A 13,728-nucleotide genomic window follows, 5' to 3' on the forward strand; every position below is an offset into this window, starting at 1 on the left:
CTCAAAGCAGAATAGGACAGTCCTGTTTTCATTTTCACTAGAAAAATCAGTAATCTGGTTTCTTTGTATAGTTTCGAAACGTTACGGTTTGGTAATAACTCATGCAGCAAGGCAGAGACGTTGAAGTTCGCACCTGTTAAATCACGCATTTGTGTATTGTTCCTTATGGAACTGTAACCTTGGAAACCTGGACCTTTGCTGTCTGCATGATCGTCTTCCGTTCCACACAATTTATCATGTTTCGTAATGTCCCCTCCCAGACCGAAATTAAGTGGAATGCATGCTTGTGTATTTACGTCGTTTTCATTTATTGAACAAGAAAACATGAAGTCTGAACAATGAAAATCAGATGCATCTGTTCCCACGGATGCATTCTTGGTTATGTTAGTTGGGCAAACTGTACTTGACAATTTTTCGTCCGATTCTTCCTTTTTTAATCGCTTGCGTTTTCTGTGAAAGCGCTGTAATCTGGGTCCTGGCGACATATTCCTCTTGTTGTATTCATCCGGAAATATTGTCGGAACATAGGCTGGACGTAGTGGGTATCCAGATTTTCTGTTTCCAATGAAATGTGCACTACATATTCTTGAGTAAGTCGTAGGTTGCCGAAGTGATCCATCAGTACTAAAAATTAAAACCAAAATTAAATTAAATCGGATCAATTGAACTTATTGCAAACATGTGCAGTACATATATCTAGGCCTACTTACTTCGTTCGGTTAACTGCTTGTATCCATCGCCTCCTTTGGTCCACTCCTATCGCTCGTTTTGGAAAACAATAAAATTGTACTTCACTTCCCGTATTTGCGTAAGTATTGGAACATCCGACAACACAACAATTGCGATTACTTGATCTCCTTTTCTCTGCCATTATTATCGGAGTAACTACACGCTCGGTCATAACAGAACAGCTACTGCGAGTCTGGAGTCTGCCTCACGTGTTGTTCTTCACCCGGCCGCTAAAGCGACACGCACGGTGCCTATATAACTAACATAGCGGTTCTCGAGAAAGCAAAGCTAAAGACTTGTCTGTCTTGAAGAAGTGCAGGCATGGAAAACTGCAAAACCGCAATGAAGTGTGAATAATGTAATATGGAGCTGTATTCCAAAAATGTTCTTGTTGGTATTAGGATTCTTCACTCTGTGTCTATGATGCTGTATCTTCCTACAATAAAGGCATATCTTGAAATATAAAAATCTAAGGAAGCTGGACATCAAACGTGAAAGGACCGCTGTGACAGTATTTCAGAAGACCGACATGGAGAGGCTTTGAGGCGCAAAAATGGCTTAAAGTTAGTTACAAAAGTCTGCTAGGAGCAAGAGGAGAAGTTTAAAAAGAAAACTATTTGATGCCATGGAGGTGGACCAGGAATGCTTCCTGAATGGGAAAGGCCCTAGAAAATGTGGGCTAAACGTCGGTAGTCACTTTCAAAACCTGTCTGGGAAACCGCACTCAAAGGGTTACTCCAACTTGCGATCGAAATCATGAAAGAAGGAAATCTACGTTCATCACTATTGGTGCATGGAACGTCAGAACGTTATTAGACAATGATAACAGACCGGAAAGAAGAACATCTCTCATCAGCCATGAGCTAAAGAGACTCGACCGTGATATAATCGCCCTGAGTGAAACCAGATTTGCGGGAGAAGGAAAAATCATTGAGACATCATCAGGCTACACCATCTTCTCGAAAGGAAAGGAGAAAAATGAACGTCGCATCCATGGTGTGGTATTTGCAGTAAAGACCAAATTGGTGAATGATCATCGACTCGCTCCCATCGCAGTAAATGAAAGACTCATGACTCTCCGCATACCTCTTGCAGGAGACAGATTCATTACTCTCTTCTCCTCATATGCCTCCACTCTTAAAGATGACAAGGATTCTAAGAACCGCCTCTACCACCAACTGAACACAGTCCCCACATAAGTGCCTACTACAGACAAGCCTGCACTACTAGGAGATATCAACACCAGAGTGAGGAGGTACAACCTCTTAAGGGGAAAAGTCATAGGTAAACGTGGAATTGGGAACTGCAATACTAATGTTCTGCTACTTCTTGGCCTGAGTGCTGAGCATGGGCTCTTTATCACCAATACCCAATACCAACTGCCAAATCACTTCAAGACCACATTGATGCACCCATGCTCTAAATATTGGTATATGATAGATTATGTCATCACCTGACAGTGCGACAAGAATGATGTCCTAATCACGAAAACAGTCCGGATGCTGGACAGATCATAAATTTCTTATTAGTCGATTCGGGAATACCATCCTTAAAAAGTCACGAACCCACTTCACGAATCCAACAATGAAGAAGTTCAACACCTCTAAGCTTCCACTTGATAGTGTTGCCACAAAATACAAAAATTCTGTTCTAGAACAACTAACTCACAATACAACCAACACAAAGGATGTAGAATTGAATGGCCCACACTTCAAAATACCATTACAGAGTCTACACAGAAAGTCGTTGGCTATGAGGAAACGAAGAGACACGACGGGTTTAATAATAACAACGAAGAAATCTTGAACCTCGCCAAAGCTAAACGGGATGCCTACCTATTCATTTCTCATTATCCATCTTCTAGAGAGAAGAAAATGCATTTTCAAGAACTACAACAGAAGTGTCCGTCTGAAATCAGGGAAATAAGGAGCAACTGGTAGCAGCAAAAAGCCAACGAACTTCGGAAATTCTCACATATCAGGGACTTATGCAACTTTTACACAGTACGGAAAGAGCTATCCTGTCCGCTCATCTTCAGGAACTCTGAAAGCTGTTAATAATACCACCATTCTTACAGATGGCCAAGACATCTTGAAACGATGCAAAGAGCGCTTCAGCTCACTCTAGAACCGTAGTTCTGCTGCTGCTGAATATTTTCTTCATGTTCCTCAACATACTCCCCAACACTGGATGAACACTCCTCCAACCTTCCAAGAGTTTATCAAGGCTCCAGGATCAGAAAACATTCCTCTTGAACTCATTCAAAATTGAGGTTCTCCTCTAAAAACCAGGCTTTTCTATCTGATTCTTCTAATCCTGATCCTTCTAATCTGGGGAACCTAATATGTTCCTGCTGGCATGAAAAACTCCAGAATAGTTACAACCTCAAGAAAGGTGATCGCAGTATCTGTGAAAACTACCGTGGTACATCCGTGCTCTCCATAGCTGAATCGACTTCAGGTTGTTTCTGAGAGGTTACTACCTGAATGTCAGTGTGGGTTTCAGGAGAAGTGCAGAGAACAAATGACACCTCTGCTCTTAGTGTTCTATGACCTTGAAAAGACCTTTGACACGGTTCCTCAAAACACTATGTGGATGGTTTATAGGCGCTTTGGATGCCCCGAGCATTTTGTTGGTCTGATCCAAGCTCTCCATGATGGTATGGTTGGTCAGGAACTGTATCAGAATGATATTTCAGAAGAATTTCCGATCACAAATGGACTCAAGCAAGGGTGTGTACTTGAACATACACTTTTTGTCCTGTACCTGGCAGCTGTACTTTATGAGACAACGCCTGCAACAACACATCCGTGGAAATTAAATATCGGCATGACGGTGGGCTTTTCAACCAAGCCAGACTACGCTCCAAAAGATGAACCTATTCCACCCGGGTCACAGAATTGCAATATGCAGATGACAATGCTTCTCCAGCCCACACACCAGAAGAGCTTCAACAATCTGTCATCTGCTTCAACAGATCTTATGAACGTTTTGACCTGTCAACATTTAGAAGACCAAAGTGCTTACTCAGCCTGCTCCTGGAACAACCCTGCCCCCAGATTTTTATATCGCCATATCTGACATAGTTCTGGAAATAGTTGAGCACTTCCCGTACATTGGGAATATTCTCTCAATGACTGTACCTGTGAGAAGGACGTAAAAACAGAATACAGGCTGCCCATGTGGACTTCGGACGTCTCTCACATCGTGTATTCCAGAACAAAGATCTAAGTATCCGCACGAAAATAATGGTGTACCAAGCTGTTGTTATTTCCACGTTACTCTACGGGTGTGAAGCCTGGACCCCATATCACTGGGACATCAAGAAACTGGAACGCTTTCATCAACAAAAACTTTGATCCGCCATGAATATCAAATGGGATGACTATATAACTAATACAGCAGTTCTCGAGAAAGCAAAGCTAAACAGTATCGAAGCCACCATGGTTGGTCATCGGCTCAGATGCGCAGGCCATATCCATCGTATGAATGACAGCAGACTCCGTCGGCAAATCCTGTATGGTGAACTCAGCACTGGCAAGAGGACTCGTGGTGCTCCTCTGAAGCGATATAAAGACCAACTCAAGCAGACCATGAGAAGAGTAGATACAAACCCAAATGCTTGGCATAATCTCGCATTGGATCACACTTGCTGGTGTGCTACCATCTCAGCTGCAGTTGCACAGTTTGAGCAGGAATGTCGAAGAAAGGAAGAGGAAACTCACCAGAGAAAGAAGCTACGTCAAACAGTGTCACATCCCCCCTTTCCATCAGATGCAACATGTGTGGCTGCATGTTTTATGAAAGAATTGGTCTGGTAAGCCATCAGCGCCACCTTCATCAGCAGGAAAGAAACGAAAACTCGGATACGAGCATCGGCCGCCACCTCGACGACAACATATCAAGAATGGGTGGAATATATGCAAAAAAATTATATCGAAAACATTATATTTTCGTGAAGAAACTTGTAATCCATAACCGCTGCGCTAAAACATTCATTGTTATCCACATTACAAAGTGTAAACATTTAGAGTTGTGGGACCTTTATAAATGGTGCACCAAATTTGCTGAATTTGACGTTGCTAAGATAGGAAGGGCTGCCTAAGAGCCCTAGAATGATGATGTAGTTAAGAATGTGTTCTTCTTGATCAAGCAGGAAGGTAATTGCCACGCAAGTTGGCCATGTGGTTAGGATTGTGTAGCTGTGAGGTTACATTTGGGAGATGGTGGGTTCAAATCACAACGTCAGCAGCCCTGAAGATGCTTTTGCATTGTTTTCCGTTTACACACCAGGCAAATGATGGAGCTCTACCTTCGTTAAGGCCATAGATACTACTTTCCCAGTCTTAGCCCTTTTCCTTTGACGTGTTATTGTGATGTTAATCCACTACCCAAAATAAAGAAGGTAACTAAAGCTAGAAACAAAGGTTGGTATTTGAAAATATCATGCATTATTTCAGGAGGGTCAAGGATAGTAGCTTTCTACCTCACTATCAGAGATATTATGTACAACAAGGAACAAACCATGAGAAACTCAAAGCCATATCGGACTACGTGTCGCTTATTTTCAAGAGGCAATGACTACTAAAATGGTTGCGCATGATACTTATGTAAAGAGGTGAGTGTGCACGGAAGCTATAACACTGGGATTGACTAATTTCCGAGCTGGATCTCCCAGGGTTTAGAATTTCAAGGCTGTTTATGAGATTGTTAATTACAAATTTATGCACTTTGTAACATACAAAATGCTCAATTGCAAGATGAGATTGGGAATCCTGTAACTCCATTTGGTAATGAATTCACTGACAAGATTGTTCCTAATTATTCATCAGCTAAAATTCTGAATGCAGCGCATTGTGTTCATGGAAGGTAATATTCTCTCTTCACTTCTTATTGTCTTACATGGACCAAGTGGCACATTTGGTCCCCTAGTGCAACAGAACATGATTGATCCCCTAACATTCATATAACTTGTTCAAAACCGGGCAAAGTGGACGAAGTATTCTTCAAAATGGTGGGATGACTGTCTTTCTCCAAATGTTGGACAAAATGTCTGGTTCTATATTCATTTTCAATCCATCAACAAAATTTGTTTGAATTCTGGATAAACACATATAGGTAACAAACATACTAAATAGTGCAATTTCCGTTGCCTCTTTGTTAAGATTTTATTTCTTTCCTTTTTTCAATTTGTGTAGATCGGGATTAGCACTCATTTTAATCATAATGTATAATTGTATACTGAAATGTGACTTAAAAGTTTCCTTAATACCTTACACATATCTCCAGGCGCAGTTAACACTTGCTTTTATCTTGTAAATGAGTTTGTTTAGTTCTTTCGGTGATGATTTTTGGTTCGTCCTTTCATTCATTTATTTTGTTTACTTCAATAAAATTTTCAAGGGAAATTATCATCTAATTTTTTTTTTTCGCAACGGATATGTTCAATCTACCTCATAGGGTCCATGCCGCTTTCCACATCCGTTTTGTAGTTGACACATTTCTCAATCTGTTGCTTACGTTTTATAGTACTCCGCTTTTGTTGAAGCTTGGGTTCGTTTTACTGTTTTACTGTGTTCTTAAGTTCATAAACCAATTATTCGTATTATTATTATTATTATTATTATTATTATTATTATTATTATTATTATTATTCATTGTGTAACTAGCTGTCAGACGTTTGCAGTTAGTATACCAATATCTACCTAGGCTCCTACACAGATATATTTACTACTATATTACAACCTCTGATAACGTGAACCCGCCGGTCTCAATCATATATTTCACCTGACCTTTTAATAAGGGTAGACGACATAAACACTCCATCTTGGTGTATTATTGTATTATTGGATCTCATACCAGGTGTTTTAAAATGAACACAAAGATGTGAAACATAAGAACATATTCCAAAATGAATTCACAACGAACCAATATCCGAAATGTGCCAATAAAAATCCACCGAAATTAACAATCCAAGATCACAGAATCCCCTTACAATCTCCAAGGACAAAAGAGAAAAGGTGACATAATACTAGAACCTAGCATAAAATAAAATAAAGGAGGATGCTTTGCCCATATAACAAAGTTTGGAGCCTTATCTGACAGAAAAGGAAAAAAATAACATGTCGCCTCGGATAAATTAAAAAAAGATATGCACATAAATGCACGATCAAGACGGGAGAGATATAAAGCTCGGATTTAAACTAAACAATGTGAGAGACACAAAGGGATAATATAAAACCAATAACCTTCCTCTAACACAGAAGGTGGACACGATTTACCGGGCATGCGTACAAAGCATACACTCAGAGCCAGCAATAGAATGGAAAAGTGCATTAATTTAAATCACACACATGATCCAGACACAAACCCAGAACCAGGGAACAGTATACAGAGTTAAAGGGCCCACATATAGCATCGTGGACGTCATTTGAAAGATATTCACACAATCAGGACAAAATTACCAATACCGCTGTCACCATAATACCTCTCACAAATGTCTCCATCAAACAGTTTCTAGGTGCAGCAGGCCATTCAATAAATGAACCGAGTCACAGAGACAAAACTTAAAACGGGCTTGAAACTTATGTACAAAGTTCCCCGCTGCAAAGGAAAGACTAGGCCCCACATAAGTCTCGTGTGAAACACATTCATCAACACAGACATACAATAGTAAATTGTACACCAATTGTTAGAGAAACCCATAAAAAATATAAACGCAGTAGAAATGCAAAACGTACACATCAGCACAGGAAAAACTTGGAATCAAACCCTGCCTCCATAGCATAGAAATATATCAACAGTCTTACGAGGCAACAACATAACAAAGAAAAAATTGTCAGCACAGAATATAATAAATGCCAAAAATAAATGTAACACAACTTACGGTATTGTGAATAAATAAGCCGGTCAGAAGTTGGGATTTCCACGACATCCACCCCAGCAAAGTGCTTTGAAATGCGAAAGAATCGGATAATAAAAACAGAGGGGTCATCCTCCCAATGAAGGACTCCATCTTGTCCCAGAGAGGGGCAGAAAAAGCAACAACCAATAGAATATAAAATTAAACAGGGAACGGAAAATAATCTGATAAAAAATACCGGAGCATTGGCGACATCTAACGTTTGGGAAGAGTATTACTAAACCAGTGGAACACACTGACGTTAAAGAGTAAAATAAAGACAGCTAAAATTGCTAGAATAATAATTATTTGTAAATGAGTTTCCTGTCGTATTCATTAGTATACCAATATCTTCGTAGGCTCATACACATATGTAATTACCACTACGTGCAGCTAAAATTGGTACAATAACCATTGATTACAGATGAACTTCCCTTCGTAATTGATTTTATACCATTATCGGTCAGGCCCCTCATGAATGTATCTTGTGAGAGACTGCTTTGGATTTAGTCTTTAATTCGATTGATTGATTGATTGATTGATTGATTGATTGATTGATTGATTGATTGATTGATTGATTGATTGATTGATTGATTGATTGATTCATTTTCATTTTCATTTCAAAAATTAAATCAGTTCCTGCATTACTGTTCCTCTGATTTGTGTATGCTGTCATATCTTTAGACATTGTTCTCTTTGACACACCAAATAACACAGCAGACTTTGTTACAGACAGTGCAACTGTACTTGAACTAACAATTAGCACCCTTTGAAAGTCTGATAGGTCTCCCATCCTGCCATGCATATGGCTGAACTGCTAAACACAAGGAAGCATACTACTGTACACTGACACCTGCAATCCATAGGACAATCATAACTAATGATAAAAAAAGAACTGTCACAATTCCATTCATTTAGCTGTGCCACCAGATAAAATATTATTTTTCTGTTCTTAGGCATTTCCATATTTTGTCCTCCTTCTGTATACCTTCAGTCTGTGATTTATTATGGTGCAGGCATGGCTGCATAACATGATCTGCAGAGCTGCTGGACCACCAGAATGAAAGGTATAATATACAGCAATGAGTTATCCCATCCTTCATGCTGTGTGACGTTAAAGAGCCAAAGATTGATACCCATTCAGTTACTGGTAATCTGGTGAACCATGCTTGGATCTGTCAATGACAGCACATTGAGAAGAAAGCATGGAAGCACACTTAGCCACATATCGGAGAAAGCTGTGGTTAAGAGTCACACATAAGATTCTGTATTATCTGCATGGCTTGCAACTTGGCTGATGTATTTGTGTGTATTAGATATTGCAGATTGTAATTTCTCACGTCAGTTTCTAGTGCTTCTCCTGCCTTGGACATCACCATCTTTGCGATGAATTTATCTCGCGGGAAGTGAAAGGAAACAGAGATCTTTAGAATTTGTTTGATGATTTTTATTGAAATGGCATTTGGTCCAGGTTGGCATCATACTATTAGATCACGCTGTGGCGAAGAATTATTTCAAGGGTTTGAACTGACCTTCTTTTCACAAAGGTTTTAATAGGTAGCCTTTCACTCTTCATAATACAGCTGGAAAGACGAGACAAGCCATAAAAGTAATTACATCAATACCTGAATGAACATTCTCCAAGAAATCATGAAGATGTTTCACTGTAATGATACAGATGAAGATTCTTTGAAACTAGGTAGTTAATCAATGAATATTCAAGATAAACTTAAATATTATAATTGAGCGGTCCGCCTATTCAATACAATATATAATTTATTAATATCTAGGACATGTTTCGTCCCCTAAGGGACATCATCAGCTAATAACAAATTAACATTAATATATCAGTAATAAATATTAAAATTGGAAAGACACATTAAATGTTTGACAATTTAAAATAAGATCTTAAAATTTTGTTAAAATTGTAAGTCATAAGACAGGTAAAACAGTCAAATTGTCCATATTTCTCTTGTTGATGTTCTTGGAAAATACCAGTTTTGCTTATAAAATCTTAAAATATCATTTGTTGTAAAAAGCACACTTGATTTGTATTCCTTGGTGAAAGATTTGTTAAAACTTAATAAGCATTCCTTAGATGGTATACTAAAATTTAAGTGCTTCAGAATTTAAAGTCAGATCGGGGCCGTGATGGTAAAGTTCTGTGTGGTAATGGATATATAACTTTATCTGAAATAAAATGAAAAAATAATATAAGTGTAAGTAACGTGAAATGGAAGTTGAAATAAAAACAATGTAATGTAATAAAATCGTATTACTTACTCCTTATTATTGGCCCCGATGTGCGGAGAAGGCCTCACTTCTACCGAGGTAAGCATGCATCTGCTTTAAAACTAGTACTGGTAGTTGCTACGCTGAGCGGGGAGTGTGGAAGGGAAGTAGGAGAGTGTGTCCTAAGTTGAATAACCTGAGTGTCACCGAGCGTGTGACGTGTTAGAGTCTGGAGTTTCTTCCTAACTTTCGCTGTTAATAGTTCTTCATATACAATGTTATACTTCTCAGAAAGCTCATTGATATTATTTGTTGGATTGTTTCTCCGGTCCAGATAAATGTATATTTCCTCATATATGTTAATAAATGGCCTTTCTTTACGGTTTTCAGTATATTGAGGTCATTATCTATGTTTGTAAACATGTGATTGGAGTCGGTCATGTGTTCGCTCATGGCCGAGTATCTGTTGTATTTCTTGGCTCTGGTGTGTTCCTGATATCTTATAATGAAGTTCCTACCTGTTTGTCCTATGTAACTTTTTAAACAACTAGCACAATTCAGTTTATAAACACCTGAATTTTGAAATTTATTATTATTATTATTATTATTATTATTATTATTATTATTATTATTAACGATATGAGTGTTATAAAACAATTTCGAGTTTGTGTTGTTAGTCCTAAAAGCGATTCTTGAATTACGTTTTTTGAATAGATTCGTAATACTATATATTTTACTGCTATTGTATGTAAATACGGCAAATTACTTATTCTCTTTTTCTTTTTGTTCTTGTACTAACGTTGTCTTAGGCTTACTTTTTACTTTATTTATAATCCTGTTTACAAACTCTTTATTATAGCCATTCTTGTATGCTAAATGGTATATAGTAGTAATTTCTTTTTTTAAATCCTGGGTTGAAAGCGGAATATTAAAAGCTCTGTAAATCATGCTAAAGAAGCCGGCTCTTTTATGAGCTCCCGGGTGTAAAGAATCATTAGTAACAGACCTAAATATAATTGGCCCCACTCTTATAAAATAAAAGATAAGATAGATACAATTGCAGAAATAGAACACTCAATACAAAAATTGCCCTTAGATCAACAAGAAGAAACACGATATGAAATCAAAAAGAAACTAAAAGATATTTTAATCAATCCTGATAGCAAAATTGAACCTAAACACACTAATAATAGACAATTAAAAGAACTTAAACAAAAGATTCAAGATAATAATCTTATAATTACAAAAGCCGATAAAGGTAATGTTACAGTCATTATGGACAAAACTCAATATGTTGAAAAAACTGAACTATTCTTCACAGAAAGCAATATTACAATACTTAAGAAAGATCCCACTAATGAACTCCAAAAAAAGTTGAAACAAATTTTGAAAAATAACATTTTTCTGATGAATGGACAAGAATCTAAGAAACTGCTTAATATGAATCCGAGACTTCCTACTGCTAGAGCGATGCCAAAAATACATAAACCTGGGGCACCCATCAGACCTCTTATTAATTACAGGACTAACCCAACATATAAAATTTCGCAATATGTACATAAATTTCTTCAAACACATTTCAAATTTCACAACAATAAATCCCTAAAGAACTCTATCGAATTCTGTAACGCTACCAAAAATTTAGAATTAAATTATTATCACACAATACACTCGTATGATATTAAAAATATGTATCCTAGTATTCCAATAAAAGAAACCATCAACATTATTAAAGAGAATTTGATCCAATTTAGCCACTTGAGCCAGCAAGAAATAAATAAAATTTTTAAAAGTCCTACATTTTGTCTTAAACAATAACTATTTTATGTTTAACAACAAAATCTACCAACAAAAAGGTCTTCCGATGGGCGCCCCAGCATCAGGCATCCTAGCCGAAATTTATATTTATCACATGGAAAAACTAAAATTACCAACAAACTTGATGGTTTGTCCCATTGGTCTAGATTTGTAGATGACACCTTTGTAATACTAGATGAAAGAATTACTAATGGCCAGACTTTTTTAAACCAACTTAACTCCCTGGATCCATATATCAAATTCACACTTGACTCTGAAGTAAATAACACTTTAAATTATTTAGACTTGAAAATTACTAGAAATAGTCAAAACCTTTCCTTTAACATCTTCATAAAACCAAGACAGAGTGTCAACATGATCAAAAATGATTCTTTACACCCGGGAGCTCATAAAAGAGCCAGCTTCTTTAGCATGATTTACAGAGCTTTTAATATTCCGCTTTCAACCCAGGATTTTAAAAAAAGTAATTACTACTATATACCATTTAGCATACAAGAATGGCTATAATAAAGAGTTTGTAAACAGGATTATAAATAAAGTAAAAAGTAAGCCTAAGACAACGTTAGTACAAGAACAAAAAGAAAAAGAGAATAAGTAATTTGCCGTATTTACATACAATAGCAGTAAAATATATAGTATTACGAATCTATTCAAAAAACGTAATTCAAGAATCGCTTTTAGGACTAACAACACAAACTCGAAATTGTTTTATAACACTCATATCGTTAATAATAATAATAATAATAATAATAATAATAATAAATTTCAAAATTCAGGTGTTTATAAACTGAATTGTGCTAGTTGTTTAAAAAGTTACATAGGACAAACAGGTAGGAACTTCATTATAAAATATCAGGAACACACCAGAGCCAAGAAATACAACAGATACTCGGCCATGAGCGAACACATGACCGACTCCAATCACATGTTTACAAACATAGATAATGACCTCAAAATACTGAAAACCGTAAAGAAAGGCCATTTATTAAACATATATGAGGAAATATACATTTATCTGGACCGGAGAAACAATCCAACAAATAATATCAATGAGTTTTCTGAGAAATATAACATTTTATATGAAGAACTATTAACAGCGAAAGTTAGGAAGAAACTCCAGACTCTAACACGTCACACGCTCGGTGACACTCAGGTTATTCAACTTAGGACACACTCTCCTACTTCCCCTCCACACTCCCTGCTCAGCGTAGCAACTACCAGTACTAGTTTTAAAGCAGATGCACGCTTACCTCGGTAGAAGTGAGTCCTTCTCCGCACATCAGGGCCAATAATAAGGAGTAAGTAATACGATTTTATTACATTACATTGTTTTTATTTCAACTTCCATTTCACGTTACTTACACTTATATTATTTTTTCATTTTATTTCAGATAAAGTTATATATCCATTACCACACAGAACTTTACCATCACGGCCCCGATCTGACTTTAAATTCTGAAGCACTTAAATTTTAGTATACCATCTAAGGAATGCTTATTAAGTTTTAACAAATCTTTCACCAAGGAATACAAATCAAGTGTGCTTTTTACAACAAATGATATTTTAAGATTTTATAAGCAAAACTGGTGTTTTCCAAGAACATCAACAAGAGAAATATGGACAATTTGACTGTTTTACCTGTCTTATGACTTACAATTCTAACAAAATTTGGAGATCTTATTTTAAATTGTCAAACATTTAATGTGTCTTTCCAATTTTAATATTTATTACTGATATATTAATGTTAACTAGGTGGTTATGAAAATGAAAATAAGAACGTTAGTATCATCAAATGATGATTTCCCTTTCCATTAAGGATGCCAGCTCCGAAGGTTGTATACAGGTCTCCGAACTTCTGTAATTATGAGTGTGTCAATACTCGAACACAATTATTTTCGAAAAGGGGAAGAAAAGTTTTATTTTTGTAACATTTTAAATGTTGGGTTTTTGTATAAGTCGGTTGTTTATATCGTCGAAGTCACTCCAAATCAGTAAGTCTTACAAACTGAGACGTACGTATGTTCACATGTATTTTTCTGTAAATTTTT

At 36.8% G+C, this 13,728-nt stretch overlaps 1 protein-coding gene across 1 annotated transcript in view; it reads right to left on the bottom strand.

Annotated features, from left to right (window-relative positions):
• The window catches only part of LOC136863206 (lipase member H-A), a 286,766-nt gene that overhangs the window by 43,378 nt on the left and 229,660 nt on the right, over positions 1–13,728 (bottom strand). The window lies entirely within an intron of this gene.

Source organism: Anabrus simplex, chromosome 2, assembly GCF_040414725.1.
Source record: "Anabrus simplex isolate iqAnaSimp1 chromosome 2, ASM4041472v1, whole genome shotgun sequence".
NCBI classification, from domain to species: Eukaryota; Metazoa; Arthropoda; class Insecta; order Orthoptera; family Tettigoniidae; genus Anabrus; species Anabrus simplex.